The 24,195-nt window shown below is 41.1% G+C and overlaps 1 long non-coding RNA gene across 4 annotated transcripts in view; it reads right to left on the reverse strand.

Annotated features, from left to right (window-relative positions):
• LOC309339916 overlaps positions 1–24,195 on the reverse strand; it is a 53,373-nt gene that overhangs the window by 19,396 nt on the left and 9,782 nt on the right. For 2 of the 4 annotated variants that reach the window (XR_014155654.1, XR_014155655.1), the window contains exons 1-2: positions 2,764–4,270; positions 1,912–2,020 (exon numbers count right to left, since the gene is read on the reverse strand). This is a non-coding gene — a long non-coding RNA (uncharacterized lncRNA). Of the gene's footprint in view, positions 1–1,911; positions 2,021–2,763; positions 4,271–24,195 lie in introns of those variants that run through there. The other 2 variants (XR_014155652.1, XR_014155653.1) reach the window with 1 other exon arrangement.

Raw genomic sequence — 24,195 nt, forward strand, 5'->3', positions numbered from 1 at the left:
CTATGGTATTAGTTCTGCAAAATATATGTTCATTTATAATGGGACTGCTTGTTTTATGAAATGTTGGATCACAGTTTATTGTTAAAGTCAGCACTGAAAAGAAGAAGAAGAAGGAGGAGGAGGAGGAGGAGGAGGAGGAGGAGGAGGAGGAGGAGAGTAGTTTGGATTTGATATCCCACCTTTCACTCCCTTTAAGGAGTCTCAAAGCGGCTAACATTCTCCTTTCCCTTCCTCCCCCACAACAAACACTCTGTGAGGTGAGTGGGGCTGAGAGACTTCAGAGAAGTGTGACTGGCCCAAGGTCACCCAGCAGCTGCATGTGGAGGAGCGGAGACGCGAACCCGGTTCACCAGATTATGAGACTACCGCTCTTAACCACTACACCACACTGGCTCTCCAGTGTGAAAATATGTGGTCAAAATGTATGCTATCCCGTAACCCAAACTGATTAGACAACAAGCAAAAAATTATTTTGAAACATTTTCCAAGTATTGAAATTGTAATACATCACTATCACTGTGCAAAGAAATGCTTTCAAGTCTGAAAGGAGTGGTCAAAATACGTTTTATAACAGTTCAGATCACCCAGGGTGAAGAATTCACCTGCCCACCACGGACAGAGATGGCTTTCCAAATGCTCTGGAAGGGAGATAAGGCAAGTTAGATGTACTGGGCAAATATGTCTCATACCGTACATAAATGTAGATAGAATCGTGTTACGCAACTGTGGGCACAATGCACTTCAGTATGGAATGAGCAGCTTAGGATCCAGCAGATCTCCAGCTGAGGCAGGAGGTTCCCGGTGCTTCTGGGCTACCACAGCTTAGCTCTCTGATCCTCGGGTCAGTCAAAGATATGCTGGCACATCTCCCCTATCCAACTAAGATGAGCCCAGCAAATCGTAAATGCCATAAGCCCTAAAAGGGGAGCCATCCAGGGTCATGGTGGTGGTCAGACTGGGGATGGGGGGGGGTGTTGGCTGCATCCTAAGCCAATTCAGCTCACAAGACTGAATTGCATAAGTCAAGTTGGCAGAAAGGGTGCTGTAACACAAAAAATATTTTAAAGGTCTGTTTTGCCTCTGCCAGACCTATGCTGATTCAGACAGCAGTAGCCCTGCTGCTGAACCAAGTTTGGATCTGGTGTAATTTTACACTGGTTTAACTTAGACCAAATTGCTTTATGCCACTTTCTTGTGTCAGGATTTCTCCATGGAACATTAGTTCATGAATTTACTGATTAAAATTGTTATGTATTCAGTGGTTTGTGTTTGCCTGAGCTTGAATCTGGACTAAGGATTCTGAGCTCCTGTGTTCTGATTCAATACATGATGTCCAATCACAGAACATTTCAGGATTTGGGCCTCTGCCATTGGCCCTTGAACTCTGAGTCATGATTCACAGCTTGGAAATTTAGACAGCCAATCACGGTGGGAGTGGGAGTGGCCCAGGCTTTCAGGAATGTATATAAACAGTTGCTTTTGCCCGTTTCCCAGTTATGTAGTTCAATAAAAGTTACTGCTGTTATCACTGTGTCTTGCCTCGTGGGAACCCACCTACACCTCAAAAATGATTATAGATTGCAGGTCTAATAGAAATATATACCATGGCTGTTCCCATGAACAACTTTGTTTGGAGAAGAATGTGAAGACCAGTAACATCCAGGGGTTTTTTTCAGCCAGAACTTGTCAGAACTCAGTTTTGGCACCTCTCAGGTGGCCTCCATTGCCATTATAAAAGAACAAGGGAGGTGTTCATGGTGAGTTCTTGCACCTCTTTTTCTAGAAAAATAAAACTGGTAATATTTATATGTCACAAAAATGAGAAACACAGAATGTATCTTGGGCCCATATTAAAAAGAAAAGAAAACCGTGCTACAAGGCTTGGATTCCCTTTGCTGTGATTGCACTTACCCATGACAAAAGCAGAGGAGGCTTTGGTGTGGTGTGAAGTCCCATAAGGCCACCACTTTGCCATTATGGATCTGGCCCATGCATGGACAGCAGACCTCCTGGAAATTAACTGTATGAAAAAAGTAGGATACTAATATAAGAATATAAATAATGTTTTATACTAAACTATTTTCTCAAAATTTTGGATTTCAAAAAACAGAATTAAGAACATTTATTTCACCTCAGATTCCATGCCCAGAGTGCACTCTGCTAGTTGATGGTTTGCAAGGTCATAGATCTCAAATTTATCTCATAGGTCTTCAGTGTGATAACATAGTGTGATAACAGGATTTGATATGAGCATCTCCTTCCTTGTGGGGTTTCACCATAAGTGATAGGAGAGGGTGAATGAGGATTCTCCTACTGATGTGTGCAAAGTTATTCAGACTTGGAAACATAACTCAAAATTATATTTGTACTTGTGCTTGTTTCTTCTGTGGGAATTAGGAAGTTCTAGGAGTTTTCATTTACAAGCTATTTGTTTTTCTCCTCTCCTTCAAATGCCCTCTCAAAACTCTTCTTTCCTACAGGGCCTTTGGCTTATCCTGTTAATCCTCATTCTCAAATATAAGCAAGCTGTAATGCATTTGTCCACATCAATCCTGTCACTGCTGTTTTCCCCATTGTCTGTTTTAAATGGTAAGCTTTCAGGGGAGCAAGGACCCCTCTATTTTTGCCTATGAAATTTTGCAATCTGCCAGTACATAGTTGGTGCTGTATAAATATGTATTTTGGGGGGGGGTGTTAAAAATGCAGATTAATGTGGAAATGGAGTGGAATTATGTGACAGGATCTTCCAAACAGAGGCCTTGCATTGCAATTGGGTCATAAACATCCCAATTCTTCCTGTGTGTTTTGCCAATCAGCTTCCACATCTTCTCATGAGTCCTGGATATTCTGCTGCTTGGATTAGCTAAAAGGATAGAGAAAATCCATACACAGAAACAAACAGCCGAGGCTCAGTCAGTTGTATCAGAAGGTTATGATATAAAGTATGAATTCGTTTAGGAGAGGAGTGGGGAACTTCAGGCCCACGAGCCAAATGTTGCTCTCCAGTCCTCTGTATCTTTGGAACTCTTCCTACGCAACACCCTACCACATCATCACCCCAGGATACAGCCCCTCTCCTATCTTATTTCGCCCCACATGAGCATTTTACCTGGCTGAAATGTGTCCTTGACCTCTGATAATATCTTACACTTGCCTGGGTGGAGGGTAGAGAGGTGCGTGGTTGGGTGTGCACATCCCAGCCTACTGCATTTAAGAATTTGGGCACAGGGACATAATTAATTCTGATAATGATGAATGACACTTGCAGGGCTAGCTGGTGGCAGAGTGATTTGGTCTTCTGTTTTTAACATTGTCATGGAAATTACTTTTGGTTTTGCAATATACACGAAAACAGTGGGGAAAATCATTCCTACACACACACATTCTGTGAAGATGTGAGCAGGAACTTTGGACGCCTTATGAAGTTCAGTGACACACCATAGGTAAAGTAAATAACAGGCAAGGGAATAGTTGGCAAGGGAAGGTGCCAACCTGAGCTCCCTGGAGGAAGCATGAAATATACATGCAATAAATAAAAACAGATTTGCCCTATGTTGCATAAATATATGTAAAGCAGCTGAGATATACAGACAACTTCAGAAAGGATGATCAGTGAAGCACACGGGGCAGGTGCTGCTTGGTAATAAGGCAAAAACATCTGTACAAGCAGGAAGGCTCAACCTAGAATCATAGAATGACAGAGTTGGAAGGGACCATGAGGGTCATCTGGTCCAACCCCCTGCAATGCAGGAATGTTTTGCCCAATGCTGGGCTCAAACTCACAGTCCTGATATTAAGAGTCTCAAGAATTCCTCTCTTCACAACGAAGGATAGAGAAACAAGTCTGTTCTTTTGTGTGTGTCACTTTCTTTTATAGCAAGAGAAGATCAGAAAATATTCCTCTATGCCACACGAGCGGCAAGGATCCTAATTGCTAAAAACTGGAAAAAAGAAACTGTGCCAACGAAAAAGGAATGGCAAGACAAACTGTTAGGGTATATTGAACTGGCTAGATTAACAGAGGCAATTAGAGATCACACTAGACAAAAGTTTCAAAAAGCATAGGGAAAGTGCAGAGAATACTTCACAAAACAGTGCCCTAAAATACATACCTGGACTTGTTTTGATTAATGTCTGTAGGAGACTTTGTGGACATTTAAGTTATAATTAGAAAAATCTTAAGTATTCATAAAGGAAACAGCTTATAAGAAGCAAATAAGGAGGCCAGATACAGGATAAAGGAAGTCTTTTATTTCGTTGTTTGTACTGTTGTATGTTATGCTCACTGTATGTCAGTGGCGTAGCGTGGGTTGTTAGCACCCGGGGCAAGGCAAGTAATTTGCGCCCCCTAACCCGTGGATTTGCGCCCCTTAACCCTAACCCCCAGATGTTGCGCCCGGTGCGGCCGGCTCCCCCTGCACCCCCACGCTACGCCACTGCTGTATGTTATGTCCACGTTTAATGAGGGTTTATTTGTGTATTAGGGGGGTGGGGGGTTTGTGTTATGTTGTAAATAAAATTCCAATAAAATTAAAAATTTTGTGTCACTTTCACATGTGTTCATTCATAAGTCTGTTCTGTCCTATTCCGCATCGGTCTGAACTTATTTTTTTTTTTAAAAAATGCTCACACAAATTCACGCTGGTTTTGACCCCTGAAATGTAACATTTTAAACACCTTTTAGTAGGGGCTGGGTCTTTTGTTTGCTTGCTTTTTGAGCTTAAGAACTGTGTTCCAGTTCCCACTTTAATTCAGGAAGCATAAATCAGGTTAGTTTATTTAAAAATAAAGACCACACTAAATCCTTGAGCATCCCTAACCACCAGGGGCTTGATGAAGAGCACAGTCAAATGTCAGGGAATACTAGATCCTAGTTTCATGCAATCTTGTGGGTCAGAAGTACCATTCAGACTCTCAAACCCTGCTGCTTCTTTCCCCAATATTGGAAGAACGAATTATTTTAACCACATGGGACAAATCTGAGTTAGGGTCCTTTGGACTTTTTGAATTGCACTGTATTTTCTTTTTTTATATATAATATTTTTATTAAGTTTATGAAATACAGAAAAAAAGAATAAAAGACAGATATAGAAAATAAAGTAGAGAATTGCAAATTTCCATGATCCTTTTTTTTCAGCACATCTAATGGACTTCCCCGCATCTTCCTAACTCTGCGTTCTCTGTGATACAAAACATCAGCAATTTGTTAACTTATTTCAAAACTTATTGTATCTTTCATTTTATCATGTTACCTAGTTTCCAAAGTGTTGTAACCCACATCTTATACGTTTTAGCTTAAACATAATAAAGTTATTTCATTATTCCACCTCTGACTTCAATGCCACTCCTGTATTTTCAATGCCACTCCTGGAAATGTGAAGCTCTGGTTGCTGAGAGTGCCTCATCTGGAATTAGAGAAGTTATTTTCCAAGTTCAGAGAGGGAAATAAGGTGTCAGTCAATGGGACTTTTTTTAAAACAAGTCACTGATGAACAAAACCACCTCTAAGAAAATTACAAGAAAGCCAAGAAATGCAAACCAAGCTGCTTCGCCTTTTATGGCTGCTTGTGGCCACTGAGAAAGCAAAAATGTGGGGGTAGCAACAAATGTGGTGGTAGCCTTGCATGTTCCATTCCCTAACTTGTGCCCTTGTTATTTTTCTAAACCTTTCAAATAATCTGGAAAGATGCTCGTGCCTTATATAAGAAAAACTGAAAGTATAAATTGATAATCATACCCAGAAACCTCAAAACACCAATTTAAATAATGCGAGCTGACAAATTAAAACTGGCAGATATGAAGAAAGCTGGGGCAGAGGTAACACGATGCCATTAGTTCACTGATGGCTCGCTTAATTCTGAAAACACTAAATTCACAAAAACATATGGGAAGTGCCAGAAAGAGTTACAGCCAGCAGCCTGAAATAGGACTGTAGGCCTAGATATGAACAGCAGTCAGAGGGCAATCCCATCTGAGGCTGAGGAGCAGAGCAGAGTCAGCCCCAAAGAGCAGCTACCACCAGCAACAAGCCCCAGTATTAGCTGCTGTTGATTGACTCCCTTCTGTACAACTTTCTAGTGTGGGTACCTAGAAGCTATTGCCAGACTGGAGGAATTCACTCTGCGATCTCTCTCAGGGATGACTAGGCTGATGCAGCCATATGTAGCCCTTCATAAACTTGTAATCAAGCAAGTCGAGCACAACCACACCATTGTGACCTGCCAGGTGTTTGGGAACCTCTCTGATTTTGCCACCCCAAGCAGGGCAGATAAACCAGTAAGTACCCTGATGGCTAGACATGCACACACTCAGCTTAATAGGCCTCCAGTCCTGCAGGCCTGCCATAATTGGTATTTCATTTGAGCAAAGCAATTTTGGATCAGTGAGACAGCTGTAGAGAATTGCTATTTGTTCATTTTCCCTCTTGCCATTCCCAGTAAACCTTAATCAAACTCATGACTGCACCTGACCTAGCATTTTGTGTTCCCATTTAGATGTTTGTCCCAGCTTTATGTTAACTGATGGACAAACTCCAAAGGACTCTAGTCAAAAAGATCTACCACACATGAAAAGTCAGCTATGTTCATTTAAATGTTTGGATATTTGAAAACAAGGCTGTGTCAAAGCTGGGTTTTGTCGACCAATTTATTTAGACACTCTTTGTAAAAAGAGCCATTGAGTTTCTTCCAGTGGTTTTCATTTGATTCAATGAAATGTGAATGGTTATTTATGGACATGCTCCTCTTTCCTTATGGGATGAAACCACCCCAATTTCCCCTTGTAATCTTATGGGATCATATGCTGAATGTGATTGGATGATCCAGTGCACCTGAACATTTTTAATTAATGATGCAGTGACAGACACACAGCAATCCCAGGTCTCCCAACGCCGCCCCATGAGAGAGAAGATTAGATGGCAAGAACAACAGAGCACAGCATGATGGGAAGTGTCATTTTTGTGGCAAGTACTGAAGTGTGGAAATGAGAAACCTGGTGCCAAACCAGCACTGATAAAGGTGCCAGAATTGGAGGAAATTGGATAAGGTGTCTGCCAAAAACTTATTTTTCTCTGGAACGCTGGCTTTTTATTTGAAATACAAACCTATAAAATGAGAAGCCTAGTTCACATTTTTAGAAATATAAAAGGACAGCACACCAAAACTCTCTCTCACACACACAGTTTCCACTAGCAAAAAGTAACTTTATAAAATATCTTGAGAATCTTGGGCATCTGAATGGCAAAACATATGCAGTTGCAGACATTGTGTCAGCCTTGCATCATATTTGACCTCCAGCTTCTCATCAGAAATGCTTACATGGCTGGCTGCATACAGCAAAGCATTCAGCTTCAAAAATTCAATTGCAGCTAATTGTGCAAGTAAGCAACTAGATGTTTTGCATCAGGGACAGAGCAGATACTTCTGTTCTTATTTCTGTTTTGCTCTATATAGTGGATGTACATGGAGTCTAGAAACATGTAGGAGAAGATATTAACAATACAGAATATTGTTTAAATACCCTTTTCACCTGTGCTGGAAATTAGAGGTTGAATCCAAAGCTAGTTGTGCTCAGAGTAGACCCATTGAAGTTAATGAACCGGTTTAACTTAGGTTTATTCATTCCAATGGGTCTACTCTATGTAGAACTTAGTTGGATACAACGCTAGGCACATTTAAAAAAATTAGTCACCTTGCTCCATATGGGAGGCCTGGAATGTCTTTTTGGAACAGCCCACTCATTGCCATGTTTGCATGCATGCAATTCCCTAAGTGAAATGTAGCACAACTTCTTTCATTTCTTTTCCCATTGCTTCACCATGCTGGATATGTGCTGTTAATTTTGCCTGTATAGAGGCAGGGCTTCAACAGTTAAATAAGAGGGTTCAGCTGGAGTGCCCAGGAAGCCATGCTTTGATTTCTTCATGTCTTCATGCCTCCTTATTCATGCCTTCAGAAGATGTGAAGAAAGTGTAGAATCACATGGGATAGGGCACCACAAGTTGGGCATCACAAACTACTCCTCCACACCAGGAGAGGTGGCAGTGCTTTGCCAATTCACACCTAAAAACCTTGTGTCACAGTTACAGTGGAAGGAAAACTAACTCTCTCTCTCTCTCTCTCTCTCTCTCTCTCTCTCTCTCTCTCTCTCTCTCACACACACACACACACACACACTAAATGAGTGAATGAAAGGTGACAACCCCTGGGGGAAAAGATTGGTTTGGAAGTGTTCAAGTGATGAGTGTGACAGCTCTGTTTCTAGAACTGGCCCAATATATTTTGCAGTGTGAGGCAGAGCCGCCAATGGTGTCTCCTCCATGGCCCGCCAATTTATTGAAGCACCTTAGGCAGGAAGTTTGACAAGTGCCTCTTCCTGGTGGTAAAAAGAACCTGAGGCAGCTACCTCACTCAGCTGGCCTTGAGGTGCTAATAAACTGTTGAGCACATATGTGAAGTGCTTATTCGTGTACAAGAGAGAACTGGAGGGAAGGAAATTTAGATTGCTGCATATGTTGCTCTCAGACCTCTCCTTTTGTTCTGTAACCAGGCATCAGCCTCTTCTTGGTCTCATTGTACAGCACACACGAGGAAAGTAAAACTGCCAGGAAAATGTTCTTATTCGAAAGGCTTATTTTAATGATTTCTCTCTTGAGACTGTGGCTCTTAGGGTTTAGAATATTGTGGTTTTAGCTCACTTACTGGCATCCCTGGTCACAGACGTCTGGTAAATCTAATGAAATACAGATTGTTTGGAATATGTAGCTGTCAGCCAAAATACCCACTTTTTCAGGTTTAAAACTCAAGGTCATAAAGACAAAGAGATGCAAAGCTGGAAAATGTTGTTTGTGTGATAAACATTGTTTATTCCCATCCTTCCCCTAAGGCTCAAGGCAGCTTACAGTTACAATTGAGAATTTTAAATTATAATAAAAAGGAGAACCACTGGTGGGGAGAACAGCCTTAAATAAGAGCTGGAGCCAACTCAGAGGCAGCTGGCAGTTCTGACTGACTTTGTCCTGGAAGGGAAAGTGTGGGCCCACAGCTTCCAGCAGCATGCTGTCTTTGTAGTAAACAGCGAGCACAGACACATTTTAAACAGTTGTGTCCTACCTTTCCCTGTGCTTGCTTTACAAATGGCTGATTTTTAAAAATGGTGCCCCCGAATTTAAAACATCTAATTTAAAACAAATGTTAATTGTTTGGATGTTAAACAATTAACATCCAAACATTAGTTTGGCTTCTGTTTGGTGGCACAGTGAGTTAATAGCACAACATTAACTTTACATGGTACAAAGGTTGCGCATGCAATACACTGCTTCTCTTGGTCCCAGAAATGCATGGAAGAGGCTTCTTTCCCCCATCTTTTTTCACTTTCCTCAAGGACAATTACCATATTTAAACAGTTTGCAAGAACAGGACATGACCTCTGATGATTTACCTGCTCTTTCTCTATACAGATGTGAGTGTTGTAAGCAACGTCAGAGTGGACCTATGCATTATCTGGGCAAAGTGTTTTGCCAAGCACTATTTGCCAAAGTAATGTGAATGCAGGAGTGAGGATCACTTGCGTGGCGAGGCCCTGTGACCACCCCGTTCCCTAAGGTGCAAATAACTAGACAACACATGGCATATTGGTTTTAGGATCAAATAAGGCCACAACGTTATTGGTTACAGATGTAAAGGTTTGGCCATAGGCATTGGGGTAAGCGATGGCGCATGTTACTCCCATCTGTCCACCAGGAGTGTATCTAAGAGTGAAGCCAGCAGGGGGGCTATGATCTATGTCAAATCTGGGCATCCACCGAACAGTCCCCATTGGAGGAGTGGTATGTCCCTAGCCCCTGTCCAGGCATGGGACAGGAGCCACTCCTCCTGGATCCTTTTAACAGGATACCCTCACAACCTCCCCTCCAACTCAGAGTAGGCTTACCCACTGCCTATCCAACTTACAAAGTTGAGACGATTGCTATGAGGTAGGTGAAAACCCAAATGGCGGAGCCAGTCTGCCAGATGGGAAAAATTCCTGCTTGGCCCCTAAATCCAGCAACTGGCATAGTCCATAGCAAGGTTGTAACATCTGCAAAACTCTAATCTCAGGGAGGGTAGGTGGGAGAACCGGTGTGGTGAGAAAGTGGCTGAAAGGTCCTGCAGACTGGGCATTTATCCTTGTCCTGGGCACGGTGCCAAGCACCACTACTGGTCAGCTTGCACCAGTGCCCAATGGAACGCCCCCTACATTGCTACTGCCATTGACCAGCTGTGCATTAAAGTAGTCTGAAGGATAGGTAATAGAGAGCAGAGGTGCAAAGCAGAGGTTTAAGCATCTTCTCCCACCTGGCATTCTTCCCTCCAAATTGTCCCCATCCCTAACATAAGCATTATAGGGAAAACCATTTATTATATTCAATAGCTTCCACCAAGCACAGCACATTTCACCAGGATGTGTACGTGGAGAATTATTTTTTGAAAGGTGAACATTTATTGACTACATACTCATATCCATTCATAAATAATATAATTTTTTTCATCAAATAAACTAAAGAAACTAAGGTATCACTAAACTTATTTTTTTATGAACAACTAAACTTTACTTTAAAAATATGAATTTTAAAAAATAGCCACAAAATACCATTTCCTCCTGTAGTGATAACCAGGTGCATACAAAGATACAGTCAGTTTTCATGAGTTTTATCTTTAACTCAATAATAAACTACACCAAACTTATCAAAACAGATTAAGGTTTCATCATCTTCTTGCCCTAGAGAAAGAGACATAACTCATCAGATGTGAGCAAAAGGTGTTCATATAGGCTCAATGTTAATGTAATTTGCCATCTAGGAAAGATCAAGACCACTAGGGAAAACTCCGTGGCCACATTCTGGGCTCATCATCCACAATTACCTTTTGCCCTCACTCCTTACCACTGAATTGGAGCAAATGGCAATTCAGGTCTTCCACAGATTTCTGTTTGCTCCAATTCAACATTAAAGAGTGGGTTTTCGTGGGGAAAGTGTCGGGAGGGGAGGGGAGTTCAGACATGGACCTGGAAAACCCAGATCTATTGCCTAGAAATATGGAGCAAAGTGTGGATGAGCCCTGTATCTGACTTTATGTGACTATGAAAATTGTGTTCTTGTTTATTAACAGAGTGGGTTAAACCACAGAGCCTAGGACTTGCCGATCAGAAGGTCGGCGGTTCGAATCCCTGCAACGGGGTGAGCTCCCGTTGCTCACTCCCTGCTCCTGCCAATCTAGCAGTTCGAAAGCACGCCAAAAAGTGCAAGTAGATAAATAGGTACCGCTGTGGCGGGAAGGTAAACAGCATTTCCGTGCGCTGCTCTGGTTCGCCAGAAGCGGCTTAGTCATGCTGGCCACATGATCCCAGAAGCTGTACGCCGGCTCCCTCGGCCAGTAAAGCGAGATGAGCACCACAACCCCAGAGTCGGTCACAACTGGACCTAATGGTCAGGGGTCCCTTTACCTTTACCTTACTCCATGGTGTGGCTTCACAAAAAATGTGTATTCAGTTTTTCTGAGAAGTCCACTCACCCTCATTGGTGGTTGGTGTTGCAGCCAGTCCCTGGACTGCCCAAATAGGCCAGATTGCCTGGCTGCTGGCTATTGGCCAGTGCTGACAGCCCTTGGATGGGCATTCCTCTGGCTGTGGGGGGAGTCATTAAATTGCAACCTGCTAGGCAGCCCTTCCTGTCTGTTAATTTCCCCAAAGACTGAGAAGGATTTGCTTCATATGGAAAATATTTTACGGGAGGCTTAGTTACAATATGATTCAACATCCTTTTATTATATCCACTTTGGAAGCATATAGAAAGAAAGCAGTGAATAAAATCCTACAAAGCATTATAGGCTTGGCTTTTTGATAATACCCAAATGTAGTTCCTCAATATACTGCTCTTAATTTCATTTCATTTCAATAAGATTGCTTTCTAATTAGTGTTCTGTAAAAAAGGATTTTGAAGGCTAGGTGTCAGGGACTGGGCAAAGGAAGAATGGAGGAGACCCCCAGCCTGACCCTTCCAGAGAAGAGGAAGACAGTTCAGAATTACAAAAGGGGTTTGAGGGAGGCCACAGCTCAGAGGCAGATGAGAGGGAAAGTTGGGAAATAACAGGAGAGGAGGAGGAGAAAGAGGAAGCACCAGGGGGGTGACAGTAATGGACACAGGGTTTTTAGAAAGCATTCCAGACCCTCCCCCCCCCCCCCCGTCCTTCGGGTAGTGATAAAGCAGGATATCAAATCCAAACTCCTCCTCTTCTTCTTCTAAATTACTGCAGATAGTGAATGAGCAGAACTTCGCGTGCTCAGCTTCATGTTCCACATAGCACCTGCTTTTGTGAAGAGTGGCAGTGAGTTACTAGCTCCTGCATCTGTCCCACTTCCTGCATAAAGTGATATTTGAACTGTCCTGCAGCTCATTTATCTGCAACAGATCCCCAAAATTCCAAAGTCTAATCCTCCTCACTCAAACTGAAGAAAAGATAGAATGGAATATGGCATCACTAAAGCCTTGCCCACACTAAAAGAGACAGTCACATAGCTTTCTCTGTTGAAACATAAAATCGGACAAATACTTTAGAATGAAGCTTTTAGTTCTCAGGTCAATTCAGAATAGGAGAATCTTTCAAATAATGATAACAATAAAATGTTTTTACAGTAAGTAAGAAGCTTCAAGTTACCAGCTCAAAAGTAAGAACAGTCTATTATAGTATGACAGTATAACAATTTGTAGCTTAGGAATCCTCAGCATTTTCCTAGCTAACATCGTATGCCAGTCTCTGGATCAGTGCAGCCCCTCTTGCAAACCCACATTCCCACTCTAAGAGACATATCCTCAGTGAGCCAATACATTTGCATCATGGTGGTAGGGGTGTGTCATGGAATGGAACAAGATAATGTGGAGGGAAACCCCATGCTCACCACACTTTTGCTCAATATATATTAAATTCCCTTCACATTCCAAGGGATTTCCAGTAATTTGGAGCATTACCGCAATGGCGCAAAGCTCTCTTTGGTTAGACTTATTGAAAATATGGTTCTCACACTACTTTTCAAATTTTGTAAGAATTTTAGAATTTGCTATAATTGAAATTCAGTGGTGGTCTATAGGAATGTGTAGAACCTATCCACCTTCTAAGTGAGAAATGTTGATAGTCTGCCTTTCCTCAATATATTTCACTTGTGGAACTCAAAAAATTGATTCAAATTTCATTTCAGATGAAATTTGCTCACTATCAAGTTCAACTTGATCAAAACTTGGGATTTCCCATTAGGTGAGGCTAACTTCAGCATTCACTTCAACTTTAGTTTTAAGGGAAGATGACCATAGCAACACTAAACTCTACTGCAATCCCTTCCCCAGAATGCAATTTTTGAAACAAAAGTATACTGCTGTTCCTCTTGATTGCACTGTTGGGTAAAACTTCAAAAAAATCAGATATAAAATATGTGATGTGTTTCCACAAATCACAAGAAGAGGATAATAGTGCAACTGTTTTTTTCTGTCTTAGCCATATGTACCTGAAACTAATTTGACTGCAAAAGTAATATCAGAAAAAAAGAGTTTGGCTCATTTCAAAATAATATGTGAACAGCCATTGCTTTTTGGCCCCGGCCTTTTGCAGTTCTTCAGTTTTTCCTTTTTCTTCCAGACTTTCTCCTACGGAACTGTCCTGCCCTCTCTTTCTTCTGGACCTCTCCCTTGTCCAAGGATCTTTTTCTTTGTCCTAGGACAGGCTTCCTCAACCTGAGCCCTCCAGATGTTTTGAGACTACAATTCCCAGCATCCCTGACCACTGGTCCTGCTAGCTAGGGATCATGGGAGTTGTAGGCCCAAAACACCTGGAGGGCCGAGGTTGAGGAAGCCTGTCCTAGGACCTTCTTGGGTGCTTTCTCCGAGCCTCCTTTCCTGTTTCTTCTATTCAGAGGCAAGTCACCATGAATGCCACCCTTGTTCTCTTATGATGGGCAATGGTGCCTCCCTGAGAGGTGCTGGGACTGAGTTCTGGTGAGTTCTAGCTGAGGAAAAATCCCTGAGTGTCCTCCCTCTTTAGGATTAGTGCACCTCAGCCAATGGCAGATAGAAACCCTGTGTGCCTGAACTTCCCTTGTTTTTGGACTAATACTCTCATCGGATGAGAGGAGATATGATAGACATCTTCAAATAACTACTGTATTTTTTGCTCTATAAGACTCACTTTTTCCCTCCTAAAAAATAAGGGGAAATGTGTGTGCATCTTATGGAGCGAATGCAGGCTGCCCAGCTATCTTAGAAGCCAGGACAGCAAGAGGGATCGCTGCTTTCACTGTGCAGTGATCCCTCTTGCTGTTCTGGCTTCTGGGATTCAGAATATTTTTTTCTTGTTTTCCTCCTCCAAAAACTAGGTGCGTCTTATGGTCTGGTGCGTCTTATAGAGCGAAAAATACGGTAAATAATTGTCACACGGAAATAGAGCAAGCTTGTTTTCTCTTACTCCAGAGGGTAGCACCCAAACCAGTGAATTCAAGTTACAAGAAAGGAGATTCTGACCAAACATCAGGCAGAACCTTCTGTCAGTAAGAGCTGTTTGATAGCAGAACAGATTCCCACAAGAGGTGGTGCACTCTCCTTACTTAGAGGTTTTTAAGCAGAGGTTGGTTGGTTGGTTGGTTGGTTGGTTGGTTGGTTGGTTGGTTGGATGGATGTTTTAGTTGAGATTCCTGCATTGCAGGTGGTGAGGTTAGATGGCCCTTGGGTTCTCTTCCAACTCTCCAGTTCTTTGATTCTATGACTCTGCCAGCATGGTCAGTGGTCAGAGATGAAAAGCAACTAAAGAGCACCAGGTTGGCTACTCCTGCTCTATGACACATGGAGAACTAAGCCAATCACTACTAATAACAATTACAACACCCCTTAGCACTTTGCAAAGTAAACGGTTCCCTCCTCCCAGAACTTAAGAGTTGCAAGCAATCATTTCCTTCCTAAAAAGTGATTTCCCATCACTTATTTTTTTATCAGTATTGTATCTAAAAAAGAAATTCTTCCTTGATTTTCTCACTTTGGTACACAGCTTTTACCAACTGCAGACATTTCCAGGAAATGGTCTATATCAATCAATAACACTTTTATTTTGACTCCAGATGTCTGGTAAACCACTAAGGGCTACAATCAAATTCTTTTCTTCCTGTAGTTCGCCTTCTCGCCTTCTGTTTGTATATGTCAGTGAACAGGACTATGCACCAATAGGTAATAATTTTCTCATCATAGTGATTTAAGCAATTCAAGGAAAGAGCTGGGAAATCATGCTTCCAGATGCTATTCTGAAAATCACCATTTCACTTCTGCAATGTTTTCAAAGTACCTGGAGGCTATCATTTCTAAACTGAAGCAATAGGATGAATTGCACAAGCACATCAGTCCACCCAAGGATCTTTTTAATGCTCTGGTTCTTAGGAACATTTGATATTGGAAGCAGACTTAAGTATGGATTAGTACAGCATCATCTATGACCTGCCAGGCAGAATGGATCCTATGGTCAGGTACCTGTCAATTTCCCTGCTTTTGTGAAGTCATGCAGAAGGTTTATCAAACCCGTGGAGGACCCATCAGCCTGCCTGCTGGGCTGTGCTTAGCTCGATGAGTCACAGGTTCTGCAGGCCTAGATGTAGATGCATTTGAGCACTGGAACCCTAGCAGGACACTTTTGGTTATAGGGAAAAATGGGGGGAGGAGGGGGGGTTCAAAAGATATGCTCCCATCTGGCACTTCTCAGGACTGGATTTTCCAGAAAAAAACAACCATTTCCTGCACTGTCTTCATGTACCACAAAATGGCAGGTTTTTGTGTCAAGTTTCCCTTTTCAAAATGAGTGACACCACTACTTGCCTCATGACTTGACGCAATTATGTTGAATGTTTTTCTGTCCCTGGCTTCAGCAGCCAATGATGTAGGGCAGGACCAGGAAAGAGGGACAACATGACTTATTTAAACTCCACCCTTCTATTATTATTTTGACCTCTTAGTTGCTTATTACAAAAAAGCCTCTAAGCAGCTTACATAAATGTTAAAAGAAAAAAACGCATTAGATATTAAACTGTGATTTCTATAAAACAACCCCAGTAACCTATAAACAAACCCAGCAGAAATAAGCTTTCCCATGATAGATTTAAAATGTATTGTTACATGCTACTCTAATCCATGAGTGGCAAGAGACTTAGAGGTGCCAGTGCTTTCCCAGGGCGGCATATCCTTGGAACGATGAGAGACTGTGGTGTCTTTAGGCCATATGATTTTATTTACACACATATACAACCTAAGGATCGGATGGAGGGGCTCATGGCATTGGCACCCCAACAGATCCATTAGGTTTTTGAAGAAACCCCAAAGCAGCTATTGGATGTGAGAAACAGTCTAGGCAAGTGGAATGATGAAACACTGGTTGTTGTGCTAGAACTAAATCTGCAGGGCCTGATACACTAAATAACATACAGCTCCTCTCCCCCCCCCCCCTAGCTTTTTGAACAGTAACCACATGGGAGCAGAGGCAAAGGCTCCCCCAGTGTCCCAAGTACTATCTTCCAGGAACATGTGCAACAACCCTTTATAAACTGAAGCCATACAGGCCTTTCTCGAGGCACTTAAATGCATTGTGTCTCTATAAATAGGAATAACACTTGGCAAATGAGTTGGAAGAAGTATCTTAAACAAGCTGAAAGAAGCATAAGGGTGAAGAGTGCTTTTGAACTGTGTTGCCTCTCTCTAGAGAAATCAGAGTGAATGACTGGGTAAGCACAATAGAACTGACTTGCAGGAGATTAAGTCACAGGGTCACTCGGTTTCATTCTATCACTCTCTCAAAGAGAAGACAGGAGACACAACCCATTGATGCTCAAGAAAGAAAGTGGTTTTTTTAAGGTGAGTGTTTCTCAGGTACATGAGAGCTTACCTAGTATAATGCTATGAATCTGGAAGCTCCTGGATTACATCTCACATCCACCTTCAATTCACTGGTAAAAGTTCCCCATGTGAGAATTTGCAGTCCAGCTGAAAAGGCTTCCGTACGCCTAGGGCTGTAATTAGATCATGCATAGGAAGTGTTCTGAACACTCTGAAAGTGCTACATAGACATTCTTGCTGTAGCGTAGCATGGCAGGTCCACTAAGTGGCAGGGGTCCTGGCTTGCCCGCATCATGTGACGTGCCCCGCCCCTGCCCAGCCTGCGAGCACTCAGGCGCTGAGCTGGGCTGCATGGGTGTTCTGGAGGTGGAGAGGGGACAGGAGAAGGAGGTTGGGCAGGCGGGAGGCGGAAGCACAGCCACTGGGCTTAGCCTCCTCCCCACGGCATGTGCCAAGCAGGGGCAGGACACACAGAGGGCGATCTTCACCCTTACTTGCTCCAGCCACCCCCCAGGCTTCCAGGGTGCCTCAATATTGGGGGGGGGAGGCTGGAGCTCCTGCCTCAAAATATTGAGGGGGCTGAAGCGCCTTGTGCCCCTGCGAAGTGGATTGCTGAGGTTAATATCAGTAATGGACTTTCAGCTGCCTATGAGGGATGCTCCTCCTCTTACAATACTGACACCGTCACAGCTCTACATGAAGTTTACATAGATACGTCAGCGGTGGGAAACCTTCAGTCCTGTAGCCCAGGCTTCCTCAACCTCGGCCCTCCAGCTGTTTTTGGCCTACAACTCCCATGATCCTTAGCTAGCAGGACCAGTGGTCAGGGATGATAGGAATTGTAGTCTTGAGGTTGAGGAAGCCTGCTGTAGCCCTATTTAGGCCTAAAATATACTAATTTGGCTCTGGAGGCCATTTTTCTGAAGCCACACCCATTCACCCTATGCCGGACATCAGCAGCAACTGAGTTCCCTTACCTTTTTAAAATTAAATGATTTATCTTTTTTTGTTGGGGGGGGGGGGGCTGGAACAGATACACAACCAATGCCCAAGCCAAAAATCCACCTATATCTGTAATCATAGAATCCGAGTTGGAAGGGACCCTGAGGATCATCTAGTCCAACCCCCTGCAATACAGGAATATGCTGTTGTCCCATATGGGAGTCAAACCTAGACAACAATAAGTTGGTATTGTTTAGCATCAGACTTATTCAGGGAACAATTCATAGCACTGAAACAGGAGATTGCAGTAGAAACATTAAAGAAACTACCAGGTATCTGTACATAAATTTGTTGGATCATTGTCAACAATGGCAATATGCAGCAGCAATTGTCCCGTCTTTCAAGAGTCTCCCTATATAGTGGCAATAAGTTAATTAACTACAGACGTCTACAAGACCAGAATATTGTCCCTCAGTACAACAAAGCTTAAGACCCATATCCAATATAAATCATCCTTAATACTGGTGTCCAATGCAACTTTATGCCCCCGCCCCAGAAAATGAAATCAAAATCAAAACTCAGTTCCATTTCTTTCATTCTATTTACCAAGACTATGTGGATGGCTATGATATCACCACAACCTCTGCCATAGAAATGGTTGCCTGTTTTCTCCTTTAGCTGAAGAAACATGTTCAATATGGCACCGAACAATTCACAGTTCTGCCATCCATGGATTTCCCTTTGAATTCATCTCACTGGATGCAGCATCATGTGGCAATACTGAATAACATTTAAGTGGTTTGTGAAGGAGAATTTTATGTGGGTCAGTCCTGTACCTACTGCCAATTTCTTTGAATGATCTCATTTTCTAGAGTTATTAGACATATATTAATCTCTCTGGCATTCAGGATTTAACAGATTTCTAGTAGAAATCTCCTTTGTAAACTTTTTAAAGCCCTTGAAAGAAGACTCTATTAATCATTTCATTTCAGCAAGGCATTTGACAAGGTGCCCCATGATATTCTTGTAAAGAAGCTGGTAAAATGCGGACTTGACTATGCTACCACTCAGTGGATTTGTAACTGGCTGACTGACCGAACCCAAAGGGTGCTCATCAATGGTTCCTCTTCATCCTGGAGAAGAGTGACTAGTGGGGTGCCACAAGGTTCTGTCTTGGGCCCGGTCTTATTCAACATCTTTATCAATGACTTGGATGATGGACTCAAGGGCATCCTGATCAAATTTGCAGATGACACCAAACTGGGAGGGGTGGCTAACACCCCAAAGGACAGGATCACACTTCAAAAGGACCTTGACAGATTAGAGAACTGGGCCAAAACAAACAAGTTGAATTTTAACAGGGAGAAATATAAAGTATTGCACTTGGGCAAAAAAAATGAGAGGCACAAATACAAGATGGGTGACACCTGGCTTGAGAGCAGTACATGTGAAAAGGATCTAGGAGTCTTGGTTGACCACAAACTTGACATGAGCCAACAGTGTGACACGGCAGCTAAAAAAGCCAATGCAATTCTGGGCTGCATCAATAGGAGTATAGCATCTAGATCAAGGGAAGTAATAGTGCCACTGTATTCTGCTCTGGTCAGACCTCACCTGGAGTACTGTGTCCAGTTCTGGGCACCACAGTTCAAGAAGGACACTGACAAACTGGAACGTGTCCAGAGGAGGGCATCCAAAATGGTCAAAGGCCTGGAAACGATGCCTTATGAGGAACGGCTAAGGGAGCTGGCCATGTTTAGCCTGGAGAAGAGGAGGTTAAGGGGTGATATGATAGCCATGTTCAAATATATAAAAGGATGTCACATAGAGGAGGGAGAAAGGTTGTTTTCTGCTGCTCCAGAGAAGCGGACACGGAGCAATGGTTCCAAACTACAAGAAAGAAGATTCCACCTAAACATTAGGAAGAACTTCCTGACAGTAAGAGCTGTTCGACAGTGGAATTTGCTGCCAAGGAGTGTGGTGGAGTCTCCTTCTTTGGAGGTCTTTAAGCAGAGGCTTGACAAGCATATGTCAGGAGTGCTCTGATGGTGTTTCCTGCTTGGCAGGGGGTTGGACTTGATGGCCCTTGTGGTCTCTTCCAACTCTATGATTCTATGATTCTATGATTCTATGATTTTATTGCCCTTTTCCACAGGTTATCCAGCTCTACATATCCACATCTCTTTATATAGAAAAATAGGGTGACCAAAAATTACACTGTACTCAATCCATAATTACATTAATTTCTACCACTGAATCTGCCATTTCCCCCATTGTCATATAAGCATGTAGATCTAATTTTTACAGGGGCCTTTTCACCAAGATATCTTTCTTGGGTAATCAAAGTATTTTTAGAACTCCTCCCTGTATATGCAAACTCAGCCCTCCCCCTCAATATGCATTACTATACACTTTTATGGAACATGACTTGCCAATATGTTGTCCATTCTTCCTTTCATGAACGGCTTGGTTTTCCACCATCCTGAATAATTTGGTGCAATCTGAAACACCGCTGCCCAACCCAAATGTTAAATCATTTGTGAACAAGTTAAATAGCACTGGTACCCCCTAAAATGCCATTTATCCAGGCTACGTCTTTCACAGGTAAGAATTTTGCATATTCAGTGACTAACTCGTAACCTGGTTTGGTTTTTATTTGATTTTTGTTTTTGGTTTTTATATTATATTTTTATTAGTTTTCAAATACAAAAACAAATTTATACATTCCATACATCATAATTACATCTTACTTCTCTTTTTTTGACTTCCCTCAATTTGTCTGCCATTCCTTCCTTTTGTTACATTTTACACATTTCTGCCCTTTTAACCCTTTCCCCTCACAGAGCTTCCTTAAAGCTTACAAACGTAATTTTATTATCACTCAGTTTTTGCATATATTGGATAAACTTTTCCCAATCTTCTGTAAATCTTTGATCTCGTAGATTCCGGATCCTTCCTGTCATTCTGTCCAATTCTGCATAGTCCATCAATTTAGTTCTCCATTCTTCTATCGTAGGTAATTCCTCCTGTTTCCATTTCTGGGCCATCAATATTCTTGCTGCTGTCACTGCATATAAAAATAACTTCTTTTCTTTCTTATTTATCTCATTACCTGTAATGCCTAGTAAAAATGCTTCTGGTTTCTTAACAAATGTATATTTCAACATTTTCTTCAATTCATTATAAATCATTTCCCAAAAGCATTTTACCTTCTTACATTCCCACCACATATGAAAAAGGTACCTTCTTTTTCTTTACATTTCCAACATTTGTTACTTATCTTATACATTTTTGCTAACTTCACAGGTGTTACATACCATCGGTACATCATTTTCATAACATTTTCTTTTATAACTGTGCATGCAGTGAATCTTAAACCTTCTTTCTAAAGTCTTTCCCAAACCTCCATTTGTATATTATGCCCTATATCTTTGGCCTAGTCAATCATAACTGATTTTACCTCCTCATCCTTCGTACACCATTCCAGTAATATCTTATAAATTTTTGCTAAATTCTTATAATCATTATTCAATATTTCTGTCTGAAATTTTGATTCTTTGTCAGCAAAACCCCTCTGATTTAAATCTTTTCTAAACATCTCATTAATTTGAAAATAGTGCAGCCAGTCATTCACATAGTCCTTAACTTCTTCAAATGGTCTCATTTTTCATTTCCCTACACTTTTACACATTAACTTCTCATATGTCACCCAACCCCCTGGTCATATTGACTTTCTTCACACTTATCGCCTCCAACGGCGACAACCAATATGGAGTTTTTTGTTCCAACAAGTTTTTATATCTTTCCCACACTTCAAAGACCTTCTTACAATGTGATTTTCAAAACCTTTATGTACTCGTCTCTTGTCATACCACAAATACACGTGCCACCCAAATCTATTATCAAAACCTTCAAGATCTAACACATCCGTGTCTTCTAATTTCATCCATTCCTTCAACCAACAGAGGCAAGATGCTTCGTAATACAGTTTCAAGTCTGGCAGGGCGAAACCTCCTCTTTCTTTTGCGTCCGTCAATATCTTAAATTTTATCCTCGGCTTCTTACTCTGCCAGATATACCTTGAAATTTCTCGTTGCCAATTTTTAAAAATCGCTGCCCCTTTGATTACTGGAACTGTTTGAAACAAGAATAACATCTTCGGTAGCACATTCATTTTTATCGTTGCAATTCTTCCCCAAAATGACAATTTCATTCTTCCCCACACCTCTAAGTCCCTTTTGATCTTATTCCATGTTGGAATATAATTATTCTGAAACAAGTCAATACTCCTGGGGGTTAACCAAACTCCTAAATATTTAACTTTCTTTACCACTTCTATTTCAGTTTGCTGCTGTAATCTGTTTACATTCTCCGAGTCTACATTTTTAGTAATTGCTTTAGTTTTTTTCTTATTCAGAATGAATCCTGCCAACTGACCAAACTGGTCCATTTCTTTCAACACTTCTGCTACCGTGTTCATGGGATCTTCCAAAGTTAATACTAAGTCATCCGCAAAGGCTTTAACCTTAAATTCTTTTCTACCCACCGTTACCCCTTTTATCTGATCATTACTTCCGATTGCCCTTAAAAACACTTCCAGGACCGTGATAAATAACAGAGGTGATAGAGGACATCCTTGTCTTGTTCCCTTAGTTATCTTTATATTTTCCGTCGTCACATTATTAACTATTAATTTAGCTCTTTGATCCATATATATAGCCTTAATACCATTTAAAAATGATTGTCCCACCTCCATCATTTCAAAATTCTTTAACATAAATTCCCAAGAAATATTATCAAAGGCCTTCTCTGCATCCACAAATATTAACATCGCTTGTTTGTCATTCTTAGCATTCAGGTATTCCAAAATATTAATTATGTTTCTAATATTGTCTTTCATTTGTCTACCTGGCAGGAAACACGCCTGATCTTTATGTATTAGTTCCTTCAATACTTTTTTTAACCTGTTTGCTAGTATGTTTGCAAATAATTTATAATCATTGTTCAAAAGCGAGATCGGCCTAAAATTTTTAACCTGATTTAGATCAGAGTCTTGCTTGGGTATCAAAATGATGTATGCTTCTTTCCAAGTTTCTGGTATTTCTCTGTTTAGTAAAATGTTGTTCATAACTTCTTTTAATGGGACAAGTAGAATGTCCTTCAATTCTTTATAATATCTTGCACTTAGTCCGTCGGGTCCCGGTGTCTTCCCACTTTTTAATTCTTTTATTGCATTTCTAATCTCCTCTAATTCTATCTTCTCATTTAATTTTCCTCTTTCTTTTGTTGGAATTTTCTGCACCCCTTTTTCTATTAAGTATTCCTCTATTTTTTTTATATTGACTTTTTCTTTTCTCTTGTATAATTGTCCACAAATCCTTTTCTTATCCCTTTCGGATCTTCAATCTTATTATCTTCCACAATTATTCTGTGAATAGTATTTTGCTCTTTCCTCTTTTTTTATCTGCCAAGCAAGCAATTTTCCTGACTTGTTTGCAAATTCAAAGTTCCTTTGTCTCATTCCTTTAATATTCCATTCTACTTCTCTGTTTATTATCATTGCAAATTGTGCTTGTAACGCTTTAATATTCATTTTGGTTTTTTTATCTTCGGGACTAGTAGCCAATCTCTTCTCATTCTCCATTATTTGTTTTAAAATTTCTTTTTCCCCATTTTCTCTTAATTTATTCTTAATTGAATTCTGTTGAATAAAAAGTCCTCTCATTACAGCTTTACTAGCGTCCCAAACTGTGGTTATTTTTGTTCCTTGATTCATGTTATTTAGAAAGTAGTCCTTCAAGCACTTTTGTGCCTCCTCTACAACTTTTTGATCCTCAAAGAAAGTCTCGTTTAGTCTCCATCGGAAAGATTTTTCTTCATATCCTTTCAAGATACACTTTATTGGATTATGATCTGATAGTACCTAAGGTTGAATTTTGATCTTTAAAATTCTTGTTATAAGCTCGTTAGTTATCCACATCTGATCGATTCTTGACATTGATTGATTTGCTTCTGACTGATACGTGAATTGTTTTTCTAAAGGGTGTTTCAGTCTCCAGATATCTATTAAATTGCAGTTCTCTACCATTGAAAACAATGTCTTTGGTAATTTCCCTTCTTTGGATTTACCTGTAGCTCTTAGTCTGTCCATGTCCAATGAAACAACTGCGTTCATGTCACCCATTATTATAATCTTTTGGTCCATATATTCAAATAATTTTTCCTCTAATTCTTTGAAAAAGTCCATTCTGTTTTCATTTGGTGCATATACTCCGACAATTATTAATTTTTCACCTTGCCGCTTAACTTGTACTGCCACGATTCTACCCTCATCATCTTAAAAAATTTGTTGAGCTTCTAATTTG

Source organism: Podarcis erhardii (genome assembly GCF_964252035.2).
Source record: "Podarcis erhardii genome assembly, chromosome: 4".
Taxonomy (NCBI): Eukaryota; Metazoa; Chordata; class Lepidosauria; order Squamata; family Lacertidae; genus Podarcis; species Podarcis erhardii.